Below are 21,646 nucleotides of genomic sequence, written 5' to 3'. Positions count from 1 at the left end.
CTCTGGGCCTTATTTCCTCCTCTGTCAAGTGGGCGACTCTGATGCCTGTCCCCCGCCCGCCTTCTCTGGAGCCAGAGCCCTCCAGGTCCGCGGCTCCAGGAGGCCCACAGGGAAGAGCAGAGCTTACCTTCGAGCTGGCCGTGAGGGGCAGAGGGTGCGAGCCATCTCCCCTGCCCCGGCCAGACTCTCTCCCCTGTCAAACCACAGTCGGACCTCAGCTGTCTGGCCGAAGTTCCCCTTCCCCATCTGCATTCCCACGTTGCCCAAGGCCAGATCCGCAAGGTCAGCCCAGTCACCTCCCTCCTTGTTTTCTCAGGGAGGCAGTCCAGCTACGCCAGGTCTGGCAAAACTCCCATCTTTGGAGCCCAGGACATTTAGCATTCCCCAGGCCAGCCACCAATCCTCCCTTTCTTTTCTCCTCCTCCTCCCCCGGGTCCCAGATCCTGAGCGCACCCTCCCCAACTAAGTAGGCTGGGTAGGACACAGTTCTCCCCTGCCATGGCTGGCGGCCCAAGCCTGCTGCACCTGGACCCCGTCCGGGGAAGGGAAGTGGAAGCACTGGGTTCCATCCCAGCTCCTGAGCATGCGGCACAGCATCACTGAGCATCAGGAGTTGCACACACCGCGGGCGGGGTGCTCACCGCCTCCAGCGACACAACTGTGGTCATTAAGCTCTTTGAACATGCAGGACAGGATTGTGAGTTCTTTACACATGTTGACTCATTTAAGCCTCCTCAAAACCCTTGAGACAAGTACCATGACACCCACTCCACAAATAGGCCAGCGAGGCCCAGGAAGGTCAAGTTACCTGCCTGAGGTCACACAGCTGCGAAGTAACAAAGGCTGGATGCGAACCCCAGCGCTGGCTCCGCAACACACGCTGTTCATCTGGAAGCAGGTTTCCCTCCTGAACTTACCTGACTCTAAGGAAGCGCTTCTATCAAAAAGTCACAGTAAAGAAGGCTCCCACCAACACAGTTCCACGGGTTCACGAGGACGCCATCCCTCCAAGGGCCCAAATCAGGGGGTGCATGGGACCTCACCCGGGCGAGCTTGGATTGTGGCTCCACTGCACTCCCAGGCCACTCACCCACTGGGCTTGTTTCTGACCCCCGGGGGTGCAGCCCAGTGACCCAAAAGAATCTGCAGGAAGGGTTGTACTGAAGGGAGGGGTGTGAAGCTCTCACCCCCAACCACTTCCTTGTAGTTGAAACTGCTGTCTTTAACTGTCTAAGTCCCTTGAAGTACCATCTGTGACCACCCCCCCACAGTTCTTAGTGCCACCCCACCCACCGGCTACTCCATCAATGTTGGGGAGAAGGGAGATGGAGGGGAATGGAAAAAGATAAAGGGGGAAGGGATGGGGAGGAAGAAGGGGAGCTGGAGGGGAAGGGGAGTGAAGGAGGAAGACGGGAGAGGTGGGGGTAGCTGGGGGAGGGAGCAGGAGTGACAGGGACGGGGAGGAGGGGGAGCAGGCGGGAGAATAGTACCTGAGCTCCTTTGTGGCGTCAAGTGGACTTACTGTCTCTACATTAAGAATGTGCACGGCAGACGAGGGCTTCTCCTTTGCTGGTGGGTCAATGTCCCACACCTCTTTTCAAGAGGACAGAGACTTTGAAGCTGGGCCACCCCAGCCACTGCTCCCTCACTGGAGCTCCAAACAAAGGGGACAGCCAGGGAAGAGAGGCTGAGAAGCCGAAGCCGCCAGCGTGGGAGAAGGGGCGCAGGTGACAGAAGCCCCTAGCAACCGTTGCCCTGGCAACCATTGGCAGCTGCAGGGACTACGTCACAGCTCGGCTCAGACCCAGCAAAGCGACGTGGCTCCGTATCTTGTCCTGTGCCCAAGTCCTCAACTCAGACGCTGCCCAGGCCAGACAGGCAGCTGGCAGGAGGGAGGGCAGGGCTTAGGACGGTGACTTATCGGGAGCCTGTCTTGATGGGACCGCAAAGAGCCACAGCTTCCAATTTCTTGAGAGAAGCAGAACCTCAGGTTTTTACATGAAATCTGCAAGTTTGTCAATGTTGACTTTAAAATCAAATCTATTTAGAACCCAGTCTGGGCCACCCAGTAATCAAATTATGCCTAACGGTAGCTGGATTTGCTTCTGGAAGCTGCCAGCCTGTGGCCATGGCCTCAAAGCAGGCTGAACACCCTCTAATCCCACATTGACTGTTGTGAGCACAACGTGTGCATCATAGAGCTCTGAAAACTCCTCCTCCAGGGAGCCTTCCCAGATAGCCACAGCCTACCAAGAATCCCCCTTCTGAGTTAGCCCTAGGCCTGGAGGTTCCTCCTGACTTCCTTCTAGAACTCCCAGTGGGGTGGCTAGGAGCTCAGATTCTCTTTTTCCAGTTTGGAGAGGGAGGAAAATAAAGGCAGAGCTTCTGAAACTCCTACTGTGTGCCAGGAACTACACTTGACATTTTGGAGATCCATTTCTCCCACTCTTTAAGATTGGCCCTATGAGACCCACCTTACTGATGGGAAAACAGAGGCTCAGGGGATGTGACTTGCTGTAAGCCACCTAGCTGGTAAGGGTGGCTTACAGCAAGTCACATCCAAGATGTTAAATAGAATTTAAACAGAGATATTCCCTGGGACATGAAGATATCAAGACCAATTGTCCATGTGACGCCTGACTGATCCCTAATGCCCCGCAATGTTCAGTGCTTGGCCAGATTTTATTTGATCATCTCCAGTGACAGGGAGCTCACCTCCTTCCAAGAAGGCACATTCCTTTGATCTCTAATAAGTTTTTCATACCCACTGAGTCAAAGGGAAAAGGACATAAAAACCGTGGGGTGCCCGAAACAGGGCACAGGAGAGAACCAGGAGTTAGAACCACCACTGAGGCTTTCAGATCCAGACAAGCAACAGCCCAGCAGATAGGGTGCGGTTGCTCAGGGGTGAAAAAGATCCCGGCGTCTCAGTGGACGAGCTTCAAGCGCTTTCTCAGAACACAAGCGGGCAACCCCACTGGCCATCACACTCCAAGGGGAGTCCAGGGGAGGAAGGGGCTTTAGGACAATTTCTGGCAGAGGCCATGGGAAAGGCAGCAGGGGCTTGGGGCCGTGGGGATGGCGTCTCTGCAGCTCCCCTCCTCACCCGCCCCTCCATGGCCCAGAGCCAGGAGGCAGCTTCAGTCAGGAGGCCGCTATTGTCTCACTGCAGGCCCAGAGCCGGGTCCCATTCAGGCCCTATTTTTGGCCCCCAGAGGAAGAGGAAAGAAAGCAAAGAAAGGACTTGCTGTTCTCTGGTGAAACCTTCTCCCGGAAAGCCTCACGGCGCTTGCTGGCTGCAGAAGGCGGTCTCCGTGGCATCAAAGGATTCTGCGCTTAAAGGGAGCTGGCAGGGAGCTGCGGCTCAGGGGACCCAGTAGGAGGCACAGATGAGGCACACCACGCCTTTTACACACACTGGGCACTCCCTTATGGCGGCAACCCAGAGAAACAGAGGCACAGCTTCCCCAGCCCCACCCAGAGTCCCTAAACATCCACCCATGGTAATAATAAAAATACCTGCTCATCACGCCCAGAGCCAAAACCCAAAGCACTGTCTGGCTTCACACCTACAGCATTCCCGACGGGGAGGAGGCGGGGACTGAAATGATGACGCTCATTTTATAAGTCAGGGAACTAGGCTCAGGGAGCAGCATGACTGCTGAAATCACAAGCCAGTAACCACAAGCCTACTCCCATTCCCCGACCTGACGCCAGCTCTTCCCTTCCTGCAGTCACCAACTCCAGCCTCTCCAGCCTTTCAACCGGACACATCTCCGGGCCTTCGCACGCACTTTTCCCTAACATAGTACATCCTTTCCAGGACCCTTCCCCTGACTGCCTCCTTCTCAGGTCTCAATCAAATGTCCCCTCCTCTGAGAAGCCTTCCGTGATCACCCAACCAACTTCAGCATCACCCAACTTCAGCATCCATCGCTCTCTTCCATGGGACTTTGATTTGTTACCCTTACAGTACCTAACACTGACGTGACTCTGCGATTAGCTTACGTGTTATCCCTTGCTCAGCTTCACTGTCTCACCTATCTTCCTCCCACCGGCATCTCAGTACCTAGCACAGTGCCTGGTCCACCGAAGACGCCAGTGACTGCAGGATGAATAAATGAATGATTGAGGCAGAGCTGGGGCTCTAACCCAGGGCAGGCAGGCTCCGCACCTCTTCTCAAAAGGAGCCATTCCTGATAGATCTATAGAAGATCAAGAAGATCCAACCCCAAAGTGCCACGAAGGCTACGTGAGGGGTGCGGAATGGGGAAGGTTCGAGCACCCAGCCACCTCCACTCTCCAGACCCTCACAGGATCAGGAGCACACGCACACCTCTGCCAGGTGCTTGGCCAGAGAAGGGTTTCCGAGACTGTGCGTAGCCTGATAGGACCTGAAACAGTAGGCAAGCTCCCCTTTGCTTTCCTGATGGGGGCTCCGAGAAGTCCTGTAGCACAGAAGCCTGGGAGCCCTTGCCTTTCCTCTGCCACCGGGGCCACAGCCAGTTTTAATGGGTGCTGGATGAGAAGATGTCTGAGATTCCATCTGAACCTGTGAGCATGAACCTTGGATTTTCTCTCTACATTAAAGCAAAATTACCACCTCCAAGACCCTCAAAGGCCCATTCCTGTGGCTCAGATCTAAGGGTCCCAGGTAGCAGATCCGCCAATGAGTGGGTCACTTGCCCGTTGCTGCAAACGCCAAGCTCCTACCTGGGCTCCCCATGGGCTCTCCAAGGTAAAGCAAGGAGGAGAAAGAGCACGTGCCTATGGCCATGGGTCCTGGGGTCCAGCAAGCTGGGGGTGGGGGGTGTCCCAAGCATCAGTCTGCAGAGACTCACGAGGGAGCTGGGGCAGGGAAGGGAGCCACGCGCAAGTGCAAACCACAGGAGATGCACTTGGCCTCCCACGCGTCCACGGCCGCTCTATGAGGAGGTGCTATCATTCCCATTTTATAGCAGGGACACAGGGACACGGAGCTTGCCCAGGAACACAGAGCTGGTAAAACTGGATCCAAAGGAGCGTGGTGCACTCCTTGCCTTGCGCTGCCTCCATTGTCCTGCATGGCACCCTGGATCCTGCCCTGGCATCGACACGGACAGTCAGCCGCAGCTATTCCATAGAGGGGGAAGGGAGGCTCAGAGGAGCTGAGCCAGGGGCTCAAGCCTCAGGCCCAGGAACAGGGGCGGGGCCAGACCTTGCTGACTCCAATGCTCGAGTGGTTTGCAAACACTACAGTCCTTCCTAGATCACAGTCACTACAGCTTCTGACTCCAGTTTCCCAAACCCACGTGGAGGGACAGAGACAGGACCCTAGGGCATGCTGCTACCTGCTGTCTCCATGAAGAGGCACTGGGTGTTCTCCCCCTTCATGGCTGGTGAGGGTGCTGCACTGGTCCCAGCTCCCACCACCTCCAGCTAGGGCACCAGGATGCGGGCAGGTCTGTGCATCTAGACACAGATGCACAGCTGTGTCCTCCTGGTCCCCTAGGTGTGCGCAGGTGGTAGAGGCCCCACAGTAGGAGTACAGCTTTGAGGAAGCTGTGCACAAGGCTTCCTTCCAGCCTTGCCCACTGCCCACAGCTCTAGGCAGGTGGGGGTCGGGGGAGTGCCGTGGGGTCAGGAACACCCCTATTCAGGTTCGAGCCTGTTGGATGAGGGAGAGCAAGGGGCCCAGAAGACTCGGGAGGTGGGTGTCCTGCCGCTCCTGACTTCTCCATCAGGCCCTCCCAGCTCACCCTTGTCCTCTTCAGCTGGGTTCCTCTCCCGCTCTGCTCCCTCCCATCCAGCCCACTGAGCTATTTACACATGGACAGGAGGCTCCGAAAATGCATTCATGGCATTCATGGTAGAAGCTCCTTGGAAGAAGCTTGCCAGTCGGCCAGGCTATGAAGATGGTGTCTAGATGGAGGCAGCACCTGCCCATAAGCATGGCCTGATGCACCTAGAATGACCCATATGTCGCTTAGAGACTTAACTACTCGGGAACATGAGAATTGGGTGCCCATCTCCCCCAAGGCTAGGAAAGCTCAGGGCTGGAAGAAGCCATGAAGAGGAGCCCCATGCACTGCCCAAGTTGCCTCTGCAACTCCCCTGCCACTCTTGAATACCTACAGAGACGGGGAACTCACTACCTATCATGGGAATGGCCATCTGTGTTACTAATGAGGAGAAGCCTGGGCTAAGAGGCAGGAGACTGGGCTCAGGCCCTGCTACCCTTGACTGCTCTGAGCCCTGATTCCTCATCTGTGACATGTGGATAAAGTTCCAAGTCTTAGAGGGCTGGCAGCACTCACGATTGAATGAGGGTCTTTGTAGGCAGGGAAGTGTGTGCCCCAGGGGTGGGGGTTTGGCCCGTGACCAGATGATGACACAGCAGAGGAGCAGTGGGCAGAGGACACAGGGCTGAGATGAGTCAGGGGCCCCGGCCAGCCCCTGGGGCTCACCCCTAGCATCTGTCACCATCAAGGCAGGTGGGTCTGGGCAGTTGTCTGACCCCTGCCACAGGGTCCGAGACCCAGGGTGCCAGCCACTGAGCCACGCCCTGAGCCCCAGACTCAGCCAAGGACCCAGAAGGGGTCAGCCGCTCAGCCTAGCTCCCAGCGGCCACGGGAGCTCACCCAGCAGAGAAGTGACCACATTGCAGTTCTGCCCCAGGAAACCAGCTCCCCTGGAACCCAGGCCTCCTCTCTAGGGCTAGTGCTGTGGCCTCTGGTCCCCGGACAGGTCAGCCGTTCTGTAGGTAATGGCTCCAGCCCAGCTCCCCAGGCCCAGGGTCACTTCAACTCACTCCAAAACCTGGGTTGGGCTCAGGTCTTAGGGATCGCGAAGGAACCCCAGGCTGGACAATGCCTCGGGCCAGCAGATCGAGACCCCAGTAATGGGCGTGTCCAAAGGGGAAGCTGTCACAGGACTGGTGGTTTTCCCAGTGACATCTTGGGAGGATGGTGCCATCGTTCTGGATAAAGTCTCTGTCGCTCTCTAAGAACGAGGTTTGGTCATGGCTCAGAAGGGACAATGACAACAGCACTTGAGGTGTGCCTGGCCCTGCACTCAGCACTTAAAATCTAGAGGCTCACGTAACCCCCTCGAGGTGCCGTTACCATCCTCATTTTCACAGTTAGGAACATGAGGTGCAGTGAGGTTAATATACCTGTACCAGGTCACACAGCCAGTGGAGCTGGGACAGAATCAGGCAGCCCCAGAGCCCATACCCCTAACAGCCCACCTCGTGTTGCCTCTCCCGGGAGGTGGCCTGGCTGGGGCATGGGGAGGCAAAAGTCTGGGACAGCTGGGAACAGGGTCTACATCGCCTGAGCCCCAACGACATGTGGCAATCTCAGTTCATCCCCACAGGGTCGCATGTAGATGTCAGAGACTTTCATAGCCCAAGAAATGAAGTTTCGAGAAATTCCTGCCGCTTGCTCAAAGTCACTTTCAAGGATTTGAACCTAACTCAACGACCCCATGATCCTGAATATCAAACCTTGAGATGAGGTTTAGAGAGGACCTAGCATTGTGCCAGGTACATACTTTGCAGCCATTTGTCACCCTAAATTTCACAGCACCCCTGCAAAGCGGTAGCGTTTATCTGTATTTACAGACAGGGAAACAGGTCCAGAGAAGCTGGGATCTTTGGCAGTGGAATGTGAGTCTCCACAGCTCCTCCCCAAAGTCAGCTTTCCCCCCCGGGCCTCGAGCATCCAGGCTGGGGGGACTGGGAGGAGGAGAGAGACCTGGAGGCAAGAGGGCCGGGAGGCGGCAGAAGCGGCTCTCTGTCTCTTGTTTTGGAGTTGGTGGCAGTGGCCCTGAGTCTGGGAAGCCAGGCTGGAGCCATTCACCGCAGCGCTTCTCAGCCTGCCAGGGCTGGGCTGGCTCTTGGACAGCGAGGCCATCTCCCCCGCCACGCCATCTCCCACTAATGCAGAGAGGCCTGTCCACCGGTGCCTGGAAGCATGCCAGCTCCCTGGCACTGAGCTTTTATCTCTGCCTGGAGCTGCCAAGCATACCACAATCTGCCTGAGCCCGACGCCCACCACACCACCCTCCTCACCAAAGCGCGAGTGAGGCTGGAGGTGGGTAAGTGAGCGCCACTGGCGTCCAGGTGGCCACTGCTCTCCCAGCAGTAGTCGGAGCAGGAAGAAGTGCTCACAGTTATTACAGGTTAGCTCTGGGCCTCAGTATACCCATCTGTCCAACGGGAGAGGTAATGAGAAAGACCTGACATTCCCACAGGACAGGCCCTGCCCCATACACTTTCCTGTATCAACTCTCTTCAGGCTCGTAACAGCCTCTGAAGCAGGTGTGATTGTGATCCACAGTTTACAGATGAGGAAACTGAGTCATGGGCCCGTGTTCATACAACCAGAGAGAAACAAAGCCGAGATCCTCCCTGAGTAAGCCGGCCTCACTGTCTCCATGGGCCCTGTCACCCCCCAGACACATGGATTTGGAAGTGGCATGAGCAGGCTTCAAGACACGGGCATGTGCCTGGCTGGCTGAGGAGCCCCTCCCCACCAAGAGACAAGAGCCCAAATTCTGGATCCCCAAAGATGTGGGGTTGCTCACTAGGTAAGCCTCCCCTGCCTCAATGTCCTCATCTGAAAAGCGGGTGTCGTGTGCAAGGCACTGAGCCCAGGGCCTGGCAGAGTCTGAGGTCAGGGAAGGTCCAGGATTGCTCCTGTCCAGGCTGAGCCACCAGGGAACCAGGGAGAGTTTAGGGCTTAGCCGACCTCCTGCCAGGGCAGGCTGGCACGGGGCAGTAGTCAGAAAACATGTGTCTCCTTCTCCTCTCCCCACCTCGGCCCCTCTACCCAGCAGTCCAGGCCTGAGCCCGAATCTATGGGGCTCCCCTGGGGGCCTCCAGGAGCCCCAGATGGGGCACCACAGACAGGAGGAGGGGCAGGGTCTCAGCTGAGTGACGGCCCAGGAGAAAGCAGGCCTGGGAGACTGAGGGCCCCGCCCCACCCGGTTTGAGAGACCCCTTTGTGCCAGCCCACCCCGCCCCCATTTGCCATCTGCCCAGTTGTTGGCAGATTGGTCACCCCTGACTGCTGGGTTTGCTCACATGATGCCCCCATCTGCTGTGAGTCAGAAGGCGGGGTCCACAGGGCCACCCCCAGCATGGGTATGGGGGCTGAGCCCTGCTCAGGCTCCGGTCTGGGAGGTGGCACTGGGGTTTGAGGCTCTGTTGTCACGCTTCCTTCTCTTACCTTCATCCACCCGACCTCCCCACGGCCTCCTCCATGGCCTCCCTGGGAGCCCTGCCACATGGAAGCCCATCCCACAGCCCCCCAGGCCCCACCACACGAAGCTTCTGCGCAGGATGGAGGGACCCGCATCCCAGCCCGGCTGGAGGACAGTCCACAGTGGCCCCTCCACGGCTGTCCTGCCCACATCCCACGCCTACCTTTATCATTCGGGGCCCTGTCAGGAGGCCAACCCCCACACCAATCCTGCCACAGTTCTGCCACCTCTCTTGCCCTCCCCTTCCACTGGGCACCCCCTCCCCCTCGTCTCCCTCACATGTGAAACTGTCCCCAAGCTCGAGCCTTTAGCCAGCTGCCAGAGACTGGGACTGCCGGGCCCACCTCACACTGCAAACCCATCCTGCTCTCTCCGTCCTGCTGGGTTTGCAGCCTGGGTCCCCAGCCCCACACAGCACCCACCTGGCAAGTCCTCCCACCTCTCCCCCAGCCCCTAGATCAGATTGGGTCCTGCTGGCCTGGCTCATTAAGTCCCATGAAATGACCCATGCCAGGTGTCCAGTGTCACCCTCCACATAGTCCCCAGGTTGTACTGGTCCCCAGACATTTTCCTACGTAGTTTCCTCCATTAGGACTCCCCCGACAGTGCTCATACGGACATCAGCTCCTTCCCCACCCACCTTCTCCCAAGCCCAGCTGCAGCGTGGTCTGCAGAGCCCCCCTGGTCCTCTTCCCTGGCCCTCTATTAGCAAGCTTATCTCACACCTCCATCTCACCTCCTGTTTTGTTTGTGTCCCTGACAAAAGGAAGTGTCACTTCAGGCTGACTGGCCTCTGCCCAGTGGCCCAGGCCGGGACCGTCACAGACCACACGTGGAGTGGTATTCTCCGTCACCCCAACACCCTCAGAGCCAAGCCCCCCAGGCCTGCAGGAGCCGGGGCAGCTGTGATCACCCCAAACACCCATTTAACAGCTGACCTCCTGAGGCCAGAGGAGAGGAAGGGAAGGGGCCTTGGTGATGCTGTGACCGAGGTGGGTCCATATCTCAGGTCCCTACAGCAAAGAAGGGGTCAGATCTGGCCCTAAGAGCTCATCCCACACCTGGATGTTGGCAGAAAGGATCCCCAACAGGACCCCTGCCTGGGCTCTGGGGAGCCAGCGTGGCAGCCCATGGCCGTTAATGCCCAGAGATGCCCCTTCTCACACAGTCTCTGACCCCAAGGAGCCAACATGCTGCCCCGGGTTACCCTCTGGGAGGGGCAGGGGACTTGGTTCTGGGTCTGGGCCACTCACGAGTTCTGAGACACCTTATTCGCCTCACTCACGACCACGTCCCCAGCAGAGTACAGAGTGCACAGTAAGCGCTCAATAAACGCTTCTATAAATAACTTCTTAGTCCGCTGAAGGAGCTACAAAGGCTATTCCTACCCAGCCAGCGGACCCCAGGTCACGGCTGCTCCACGTTGGGATGGGACTCCTTGACGCATCCCCTCCTCCCCACTCCATAAAATGAGTACCAGGCCCATCCAAGTTGAGCACTGGGAGACCCCAACACTACCACACAAGGGAGGCGGGTTGGGGAGCGGGGAGGACAGGAACCATCAGCTTCCTACACGCCTCTAACCCCCGAGGGGCCCAGGGTGGGAAGTCCTATCAGTCCCAGGCAGCCGGAGCCCTCAGGTCTGGTGGCGATGGGCAGGGTGTTCAGCCGGCAGCCTGCACTTCCCCATCTGCCTAACACCGGTTCCAGGACTCTCGATGTTCAGAGACCCTGCGGGACCACCTCCTCCCAAGGATGGCTTTGGTGATGAAGAGCATGACGGCCCCTGGCTCAGTGGGGACCCAGCCCCAGGGACAGCTATAGGAAAGCTGCCCTCAGGAGTCCCCTCAAACAACCCCTCCTCCCTGGGCCTGGTTCCTGCCTTTCCATCCCTGGATGTGCTCGGTGACTTTGGGCAAGCCGCCTGCCCTCCCAGAGCCTTGGTTCTCCCAACTGGACAGTGGGACCACTGATCTCACAGCCCAGAGAGCAGACCCAGTGACTGTACCACTCTGAGCCTCAGTTTTCCCAGCTACAAAATGCCTGGCAGCCCCAGAGGTGCAGCTCCCTTGGGCCCTCCCAGGCACCTCCTTCTTGATCCATCCCTACTCTAGAGGCCCCCCACAGCCATACTGATCTGGGCTACATCCCACCAAGATACCAAGACCCCCCAGTTCCCCATTTCACAGCTACCCCTACCCACTACTGCCCAGCAGTCACACGTGCACTCATGGACACACCCACATTCACACTCACACTATTCCTCTTCCCCAGTGCTGTCCAGCCCTTGTTTGGGTACCTGCTGCCAGGTGGAGGGTCCTGCACAGGGCCGGGCGGCCAGACCACCTCTCAGGATCCACCCCCAGAGGCTTAACCTGCCAGCCCTGGTCCCTGCTGCATGCAGAGTGAACTGGAGAGCATGGGAGGCTCCCAGCCCATCTCCTGCGGCAGGGCAGGGCGGCAGCCAGCGCAAAGAGGGAGGAATGGGTGTGTTTGCTGGGGAGACACCCCCTCCTGCCCCAGCTGGGCTCCTCCTCCTCCCTGAGCTCAGCTGGGGATGACTGACGATATTTGTGAGTCATGGATTTCTCAGAGGGAGACCAGGAGGGGGCAGGGCTGAGAGCGCTGAGGCAGTGACCCTGGGGGATGCCCATGACTCAGCGCCAGACAAGGGGGCACCTCAGCCTTACCTCTCATCCAGGCAGACAGGTGCCAGGCTTCAGGGACAGGCAGGGACCAGGGATCACTCTGCTTCCTCATCCTCCATCTGTTGCTTCCCCAGGGCCAGTCTCCCCAAAGTTCCCGCAGAGAGGCCGGGGTTGCCACGGCAACAGGGCCCTTGGATGCTGTCCACCCACCCCCCAGGTCAAGGCGACAACTGCCCCTTCCTGAAGGAGAGTCCAGCCTCCTTGGCAGCTGACGGGAGCCAGTGCTGACCGGCAGAGCGGAAGGCAACTGGGAGGGAGAGGGTGACAGGCAGCCGGGCAGGAGGCCAGCCAGGCCATGCGAGACTGACCGGCTGACCCACGTCCCCTCTGCACCGTGACCCGCCTCCCCTCTCAGTGCTCTTCAAGCACCCACAGTTTCAACATCCCAAGTCATTCTGGATTCTGAGACCCCAGGGGCTTCTGGAAACTGCCTCCTTTAATGCATCTGCTGAGCCAAAGGGGAAACTGAGGCTCAGGTGAAGAGCCATTCCCAGTGTCCTCAAAAGCTCAGAGAAGTGTGGAAATTGGCTATGTCCCATCTCCCTTCTGGTCATTCCTCTGTCAGCAGCACTTCCCACTGCTGGGGTTCAGTGCCATTCTGGGTTGGGAGGCTTTGGATAACTCACACTCCCTGCAGAGACTCCCATCTGCCCTCCGAGAGGATTTCACAATGTCAGAAAGGCGAGTGGCAACAATAGCAGTAATTACGCTGGCTGACCACCGTCTGCATTCCAGCCCCAGAGCACCCCGGCAGTGGAGAGAAGTCAAACCTGCTGCTCAGACCAGCACCCGGGACTTGCCAAGCCCTCAATAAATATTCCCTGTGAATGTGGGATGAAGAAAAGGGGAGCATAAGGCAGAGACATGCAGCTCAGAGATGAGAATTTACCTGCCCAAGATCACACAGCAGGTAGGTGCCAGAGTTGGAATGACTGGGGCACAGGTGGTCTGGCTCCACGGCTGGGTCTCCTAACCACTCAGCAATCCAGCTGCCCAGGCCTCAGTGTGGGGCCTGCAGGCGTGGATGCTCGGGAAATTTGAGATTCCTTCTCTCCGGCAGGGATCTGCATTCTAAACAAGGGGGCCTGGAAAAGCTTCCCGATGCCACTATGCCACGTGGAGGCAGAATGAATGGAGGGCCTCAGGCGGCCTAGGAGCCCAGGCTGCCCCAGGTGAACTGCACCCCTCACCTACCTGCCTGAAATCAAGCTGCAGAAAGGAAGGGCCACAAAGCCCCCCTGTGGGGTGCAGGGAGGCCACAAGGCCAGAGCTTCCAGAAAGCACTGCCAAGCTCCCCACCCTCGAAGCCCCCAGTCCAGGCTGTGGGCCAATGCCTAGGGCAGGCAAGCGCAGTAGGCACTGCGCCCATGTCAGGCCCGCCGCCCCTCCCAGGGCTGCAGTAGGCACTCCCTTATTGCAGGGCAGGAAGGGCCAGCCTACACTGGGGGGCCCGCTAACAAGGGAGGATGAGTGAGTTATTCAGAGGAAGACTGGGAGTCCGAGGCATATCACCACTCCGGCCTCAGTTTCCCCAAGGTCAGTCCTTCAGGGCCGGACCAATTGGTAGCTGGGGTAGCCTCAGCTATTTCCCAGGGACCAGGGCCACAGGGCAGCTGTCCCCCCAACCCCACCACCACACACACGCCCCACAGAGGGTGCCGACCAGAAGGGTACAGATGGAGAGTTGAAGGCGCCACTCTCTCTGCAGATGGCTGGAGGGAGTGCAGAGCCAGCTGCCACTCTGACCACATAGGAGAGGCCTATGGGGCCACCTGGCCAGGCAGGAGTTAGCTGCGCCACTCTGCCTACCCCTCTCACCATCAGGCTATGTGCCCGGGGCAGGCAGGTGGGGAAGCAGGGAGACAAGCCTGGCTCTCATGGCAGTGATACCCGGAGTTAGTAATCAGCATCCAAGGGGGCTCTGGGAGTCGAAGGGAGAAATTCAATGAATTATTAAACACAACACTATCTGTTATGAGCAGGACTAATAATAACCTGCTACGTCTCGAGGTTTTATGGTGTAAGATGCTCTGCTTCTGCAGATCATTCTCATGTTTTTCATGCAACCCTGTGGGCTGGATACCACTGGTATGTGAGAGACGGTCAGAGACATGCAGTACCTTAGCCAAGCTCACACAGCCTGGACCTGGCCGGCCTCCAGGTGTCTTGCCACAGTCTATCTCCACTTTCCAGAAGGGGAATTGAGGTACAGGGAGAGCTACCCAGGCCTTTCGGTAACAAAGCCAGGATCTGAACTGAGCGTGTGGACCCCAGAGCCCCTGCTGAGCCTTGAAGGAGAAGGTGGCCTTGATAAACAGAGACAGCAGGAAGGGCATCCCAGGCTGAGGGAACAGCATTGGCTGAGGGGGAGAAGCAGGACGTGGAGCCTTTCTTGGAAGGAAGTGGGACCTTTCTTGGAAGGAAGTGAGAGCAGAGGGCAGATTCTGGAAGATTTTGAAAACGTGGAGTTTTGGCTTCAATCAAAGGCACTGGGGAGCCAGAGAAGGTGTTTGGGTAGGAGAGGCCTGATTAGCCCTCAAATGTGGTCTTCAGACCTACAGACAGCCTGAGACCTGCTGAATCTGAATGGGTGTTTTAACAGGATCCCCAGGGGGTTCCAGAATTGGAGGTGTGAGAAGCCCTGGTCTGGACTCTAGGGACTTGTGTAAGCAAGGATGTGGAGGGATGGGCGGAGGGGTAGGGGGGAGTCAGGTCCGGGTGGGGGGGAAGTCAGGTCTGGGTGGGGGGAGAGTCAGGTCCGGGTGGGCAGGAAGTCAGGTCCGGGTTGGGAGGGAGTCAGGTCCGAGTAGGGGGGAAGTCAGGTCCAGGTGAGGGGGAAGTCAGGTGGAGGTGGGGCCTTGAAGGCAGCAGACAAGGGGAAGAGCTGGGGAGGAGACTTTGGTCCCAGAGACCAAGAAAAGGGCTGGGACTCCCCCACCCCTCACCCCCCACCCCCCACCCCCCACCACCACAACCCGACAAGTGAAGGTGGGGCAGAGGAGAGGAAGATGATGTTGGAAACGTCCCTGAAGCATTGGGGGCACAGGATGGGGTGCAGATCCGGAGGGCAAGGAAGACTCTGCCCCTGTGTGCAGTGGAACAGGGGTAGCTCTGTGGCATGTGGGTCCCCCCTGCTTCCCAAGGCAGCTGGAAACACGTCACTGGGGCTCAGCAGTGAGGGACTAGGGTCCCCAGGCCCAGAGAAGATGATGGCTGGCAACAGAGTCCAGAGATGGCATAGGGAGAAAGAAATCTGAAGATGCAGGAGCCCTTCGTTTTGAGGGACGGAGGTGAGCGGCTCTGCTGCTCCTCCTCTCTGAGCCCGGGGTCTCTGATCACAGACTCTGAGCTCAGGCTCAGGCCAACTGGCTTCTACTCCCAGCTGGCCAGCTGGATGACATGGGAAAGCATCTCTCCATCCATTTATCTCCTCACCTGCCAAGTGTGGACCAAAATAGCACCTCCTATTGGGCCAATTCAATGAGGCCACAGGTGTAAATCTTGCAGCCCAGGCCTGGCAGAGGATGGGCACTGCTGATGCGTTGGCCAGGACACTGGTATTCAGAGCAGCCTGCAAAGGAGGCAGAGAGGGAGCTGCCAGGGGAGTAGGAGGAGATCTCCAAGAATACGAGGGCCCCAGGCCAGGGAGAAGAGGCGGGGGCATCCTTGCCGTCTGCGGTGACTGAGGCCCGGGGAAGTAGGAGGACGTGGTGGGGCTGGGAGGGTTCGGAGGAGGTCTTCAGCCCCTTGTTCCAGCTCTAACCCTCCAGCCAGACCAGCAGCATTTAGTGGGAACCAGCCTAGCAAATAGCGAAGAGCTGTCCCCACCTGTGCAAATGGCCGAGCAACCTCTGCCTGCTCAGAAGTGGGTTTTGTTCTGTGTTGTCTTCCAGGCAGGGTCTCACTCTGTTGCCCTTGCTGGAATGTAGTGATGCAATCAGAGTTCTCTACGGCCTCAATTTCCTGGGCTCAAACAATCCTCCCACCTCAGCTTCCCAAGTAGCTAGGACTGTAGGCATGCCCCACCACACAGGCTAATTTTTGTATTTTTTTGAGAGACAGGGTCTTGCTACGTTGCCCACACTTGCTACATTGCCACTCTTGAACTCCTGAGCTCAAGTGATCCTCCCTCTGTGGCCTCCCAGGATGCTGGGATTCCAGGTGTGAGCCACTGCGCCCAGCCTCAGAGGTGGGTGTTTTTCAGACAAGAGCAGTTCCATCCAGGCTTCTCCCCTTGCAAGCCGAGTGACCGTGTAAACCATTGAGCACAATGCCTGGCACACAGTAGGTGCCCAATAAATCTTGGCCAACATCATTATTATTATCATAAAGTCCACATGGATGCCAAAGGCCCAGCACCCCACCAACTGCAGTTTGCAGAGGCCTTTCACATCTACTACCTCCTCTACAAAACTGAGAGTGTGGAAGGAAGGAAGTGAGAGCAGGGGGCAGATTCTGATCATTCCCATTTAGCAGAGGTGAAAACTGAGGCTCAGAGAGAGGACCTTCCCAAAGCCCCACAGCAAGTAGGCAACAGAGTCAAGACCCTATCTCAGACCACGTGTTTTAATGGCCAGTGCTCCCAGCCGCCTCCCTGCTCTTTCCTGTGGGAAAACCTCCTGGACACAGGCGTGGGGTACCCATGATAACACCATCTCCCATCACACCCGCCCCAGGGCCCAGCAGGGATTGCGGCGCACATGTGACTCAGCCGCCTTCACAAAGGGAGCTGTGTGTCTGGTTCCCTAAGCCTGCCTCCCCCACCCACTGCCCATCCCCCAGTCGGGGAAAAACAGGGAGCCTGGCCTAGCCAAGATGCGGGGGAAGCAAGGTCATCCTCACCGCTAAAACGGGACAAATCTAATGGCGCTTCAGCTCCAGCCTTCGGATAAAAGAGGTTGGTGCCAGCTTGGATGATAGGATAAAAGGCCGGGCACACAGGAGGGGTGAGTGTGCCCAGGTCCAAGTCTATTTTCTGAGACCTTATTTGGAGCTCTGAGGACAGACTCCACCTAGCTGGCTCCCTTGGTGGGTGGAGCCTGGTCAGGTGCTCTGCCCATGTTTAAGCTGCATCTGGTTTCAAAGCGCTGGGGCTTGTGGTCAGGGAGGAGGCACTCCCCGGGTGCCAGCCGGGCTCCCGTGTCCACACCTGGCTGCAGCACTGGCCTCTCTCCACCCTGTCCCTGAAGGTTTCAGACGTGGAGCAGGTGGACTCCTGTTGAGCACTTATCCTGTGCCAGGCAGGTGACGCAGTTTCCCCCACAAGGGATTGCCCATTTGCAAGAGAAGACTGAGGCTCAGAGACGGAAAGGGACTGACTCGAGATCACACAGGCTTAGAGCCCAGAGCTGCCTTATTTGAGTCCTGTTTTCCCCTCTCCATACCCTCTTCTTAGTTCCAATGGCATCTTGACCACATGCCAACGAGAAATGGCCTTGGGCCCAATGCAGACAGACGTTCTCCCTCCCCCAGGGTCACCCTGTCCCTCCCTGCCGGGAAGAGGTTACTGCAGAATGCAGTTTCTTAGGGTTCAGGCTGGCTGGGCCTCCAAGGCCCACCCCCGCCTGCTGACCTCCCCAGCGGAGAAGGCACGCTTGGGTGCCCCAATGCCCGAGATAGAAGGTAGACATCGTGGCCACCCCTTCTTCCCAAGCATGACGGAATGTCTGACCTTTTGCCTAGCCTCCCAGGAGCACTTGGCAGGAAGGTCAGCTCCAGCCAGAACAGGTCATTCTGGCCAAATCCCTGCCTCTCCAGACTTCAAAAGCCCCTGAGCCCAGAGCAAGGCTGGGCTACCACTAACAAGCCCTTCCCCACCCAATCACATGCCTACCGTGATTGTGGGTCCCTCTTGCAGTGTGCATGACTGGGCATCCAGGGGCCTGGGTTCTTGGGTAAGACTCTACACATCCCTGGATGTCACGGTGCCCTCTGCAGCTCAGGGGATTGGAACTAGAACCACAGCCCCTCCTCCGAGTGTGGCTCCTGGGAGGACCCCTGCCTGATGCCTGGCTAGAGGCAGCCTTGTCTGGGGGAGCCCCGGTGGTTGGGAGGCTCCAAACTGCCTGTCACTCCACCTAGACTCCACCCAGGATCACCCCAAACCGCTCCAAATAGCCAACTGTGAGATTTTGCATCAAATTGTCCAGATTTGAGCTGTCTGTGCCTCAGTATCCTCATGTGTAAAATGGGCCTATCAGCCTATCTTAGAGGACCTCTGTCACTGCCACTGCTGTATCTTAGGTTTAGATATGGGATCCCCACTCTCTTTTAAGAGACAGGATCCTGCTCTGTTGCCCAGGCTGGAGTGCAGTGGTGCAGTCAGAGCTCCCTGCAGCCTCCACACCTGAGCTCACAGGATCCTCCCACCTCAGCCTGACGAGGAGCTGGGATTACAGGTGGGCCACCACACCCAGTTTGGGCTCTCTTTTAAAATCCAAATTCCCCCTGTGGAGAGGGGATCAGAAGAGGCTTCTGACTCCTCTGTAGACACCCCCCTTCCTGAACTTGGGGTCCCAGCTGTGGCATGGGGTCACCAGCATCCCCTTACCTCAAGGCCATATCCCAGCTGCTGCTCTTGCCTCTAAAATTGTGCCTCTGCAATCAGCAGCTCCCTTGGCCCTGGCCTGTGAGGTCTGAGTGGCAGCTGCTCGATGCCAGGCCTGGGTCAGGTGCCTCTGGTCAGGCAGTGAGGCATTGTCGCTCCTGTGCCAAGGGAGGCAAATGAGGCTCAGAGAGGTTTAGTAACTAACCACAAGGCGGCACAGCACTGTGCAAAGGCAGCAGTACTTGCTCCATCTTAAGGAGGACTGTGTATCATCTTACTCAATGCCAGTGTCCCCAGATGTCAGCTTTGATCTCTCCTCGTGCACCCCACCTCCACCCCCACTCCCTCTGCACGTAACACCCCATCAGTGTCCAGCACAGAATGTGTTAAGGTGTTGGCTACAAGAGACCTCCTCACCTGGAAACCAGGGCTGCCACCACCTCTCTTGGTAAAATAAAGAGCTACAGTTGAAACTACTTTGTGGAAAGCCCACGGACCCAGCCCCCTAACACCTCCCAGAAATGCCGCCTTCCACATGTGCCATGACCAGCAGCCAGGAGCCCCCGGGGTCTCCCCCTAAGTGCTGGGCACAGATGGTTCAGAACGTGTAATGGAGTAATGATGACAGCCACTCATTAGCAGGGACTGCCTAATTAACAGAGGGAATGTGGGGGGCCCATTTGCTGCCCACACGTCCCAGGGAGCCAAGTTGGTAGGGCAGGCACGGCGCCAGCACCCCACCCGCAACTCCAGACACCCACCTCTGGCTGGCGCGTGCGGCCCATGAGACCAGGGGAGGGGCCTACTTCTGCAGCTTCTGGGTTTATAGACCACTGCCCCTGCCCCTCCTTCAGGGAACAGACAGGGAAGCAGGCCCGGAGGGAAAGGGAGCCTAGCCCAGGGTCCCACAGGAGGCAGTGGCAGGGCTGGGCCCTTTCTTCCACGACAGTTCCCTGTTCCAAAGAGTCCTCAGCCACCATTGAGGAACCTGGCCGAGGAGACAAACAGCTGGTGGAGGGAGGGACCCTTTGAGGTTCCCCTCCTGCCTCTTGCAGCGAGGGCAGGGAGGGCTGTGCTGGTGGGTGCAGGGAGCTGGGGGGAGCAGGGGGACCCTCTGCTGCCTGCTGGCTGGGCACGCCCCCAGGCCTGCACCCCGTTCCTTCCACTTGGCTTGCCAGGGGAGCTGGCCTTCTTCCCCCAAGTCAAAAGTCAAAAGACCTGACCTGGGCCAACCTGCTCCCAAACCGGTTTCTGTGGGATACCAGGAGGAAGCGGCTCAGGGCGCTGGGGAGAGCAGGCCGGAGGCTTCGGGTCCCGCTGCCTGCCTCCCGTCCATGCTCAGGGTCCACGGCGTCGCCCTTGCCCTGCGTCCTGCAGCATCCTCCTCTGGACGCTGGGGACACACCTCACACCTGCTAGTGTCCAGGTGCGAGGATGGCCACCACGCCAGCATGCCCGGCCACGCTGTGGGGTGCAGGAGGTAACCCCAGAACAGCCAGGGCCTCCGCGGAGAGAAACCCAGTATCCCGAACAGGCCGAGGGCCAGGCCACACGCACGGGACCCTCGGGCATTGAACCAGACCTGAGGGGGCACCAAGGTCAAGGGAAACAGGCTGTCGGCGGCGCCCCACTTACCTTTCCCACCCCGTCGCTCACCCGCCTCTTACCTCCAGGTCTCCGCAGGTCCCTCACCGCCCTGCGGCGCTTGTGTGGTCCGCTCCTCCCCTCCACCTCCTCCGGGGCCACAGGCACCCAGCCTGAGCTTGTCTGGGCTGGCCGGCAGCCCCAGGTGAGGCTCCGCCTGCTGTCTCGCCCCATTTCCGGCTGCCCTGCAGCCACTGAAGCCGCCACCCTCTTATTCCCAGGTATCCTTGCCGGGACCAACCTGGCCCTTCGGTGCTGAGTCCCCCACCCCTCGCCTCTCTCCCGGGAAGCAGGGGCTGCTGGATGAGCCTGCGGGAGTCCTTGGGTGTCTCCGGGTCTCAGCGGCTGCCCAGGGCTGTTGGGAGATGCTGCCCCTCATTCGTAATCTGCCAATTCCCTGTGAGTTTCTTCCTGCCTCCTCCCTCCGTCCAGGCCCCGCCTGAATCCGGGCCCAGACTCACCTGCCTGTAATAAAAACAGGCCCAGCCAGCAGCTGGTGGGGTTGGGAGGCGGAGGCGAGGGGGAGGGGGAGTCCTGCAGGACGTCGGACAGAGGGAGAACTGGGGTGGACAAAAGGCAGGGATGGAGGCCTCTCCCCAGAAAGGGCACAGTGGCCCCTGCTCCAGGCATCCTGGGAGGGGACAGAGTCCTCCAGGCAGGAGGACTAACCCGTCGCCCCTAACCCTGCCTGCCCCGCCCCGCCCCCCTTCACTCCTTGTCTCAGTCCTGCAATTCTCAAGGGGAAGCTTCTCAAGTTCTCACCCCCAGGCACCCCTCGTCCGGTGCTTTCTGATTCCTACCTCACATCCCCAACATTGAGAACACCGAGCCCCGCCCCACCTTCTAGAAGCCATCCAGGTGATTGCTGATTTCTTCTACAAAGTCTCTATCAGGTGCCGCTGTGGGTCACGCCTGGTGCGAGGCGCTGCATGCACCCAAATGCACCTTCCCTCACCTCCCCTCACCCACTGTTTCCCCCACGGTCCCCCAGGCTCCCCCTCGGCTGGGACCAATCCCCAGGTGTCAGAATTCTTTCCTTCTTGGTCTGTGTGCCCTGCCAGAATACCAAACCCAAGAACCAGCACAGGGCCTGGGATGGAGAAATTCTGGGTGACTGACAAGTGCGGAAGTGTGGGAAGAAAGCACGGGCGGCGGATGGATGGAAATGCGGGCAGGCGGGGGCTGCCTCACGCCCTCAGCCAGTGTCTATTGAGGGCCTGCTGAGCGCCAGGCACCATGCCAGGCATGGGGCATCCTGCAGCCAAGAAAACACAGAAACCTTTGCCGTCTTAGAACTGTGGAGAGAGAAACAAGAAGTGAATAAGCAAATAAGTATTAAATAGATCCAGTGGCATCTGGGCACAGTGGCTCACCCCTGTAATCCCAGCGCTTTGGGAGGCTGAGGCAGGGGAATCACCTGAGGTCAGGAGTTCGAGACCAGCCTAGCCAGCATGGTGAAACCCCGTCTCTACTAAAAATACAAAAATTAGCTGGGTGTGGT

General features: G+C 58.4%; 1 protein-coding gene across 12 annotated transcripts in view; it reads right to left on the bottom strand.

The window, feature by feature from the left end:
* The window catches only part of ADGRG1 (adhesion G protein-coupled receptor G1), a 43,998-nt gene extending 23,698 nt beyond the window's left edge, over positions 1-20,300 (bottom strand). Inside the window, exon 1 of one of the 12 annotated variants that reach the window (XM_032283998.1) lies at positions 20,169-20,300. The gene's annotated coding sequence lies outside the window, so the exon portion shown is untranslated. Of the gene's footprint in view, positions 1-127; positions 873-917; positions 1,334-1,490; positions 2,514-3,519; positions 4,110-8,732; positions 8,744-11,545; positions 12,102-15,389; positions 15,412-16,796; positions 16,819-20,168 lie in introns of those variants that run through there. The other 11 variants (XM_032284003.1, XM_032284006.1, XM_032284004.1 and 8 more) reach the window with 11 other exon arrangements.
* Between the last annotated feature and the right edge of the window lie 1,346 nt (positions 20,301-21,646).

The sequence above is a fragment of the Sapajus apella genome, unplaced genomic scaffold, assembly GCF_009761245.1.
Source record: "Sapajus apella isolate SASKATOON/1434 unplaced genomic scaffold, GSC_monkey_1.0 scaffold15, whole genome shotgun sequence".
Classification (NCBI taxonomy): domain Eukaryota; kingdom Metazoa; phylum Chordata; class Mammalia; order Primates; family Cebidae; genus Sapajus; species Sapajus apella.
This window is presented reverse-complemented; position numbering and strand designations above follow the sequence as displayed.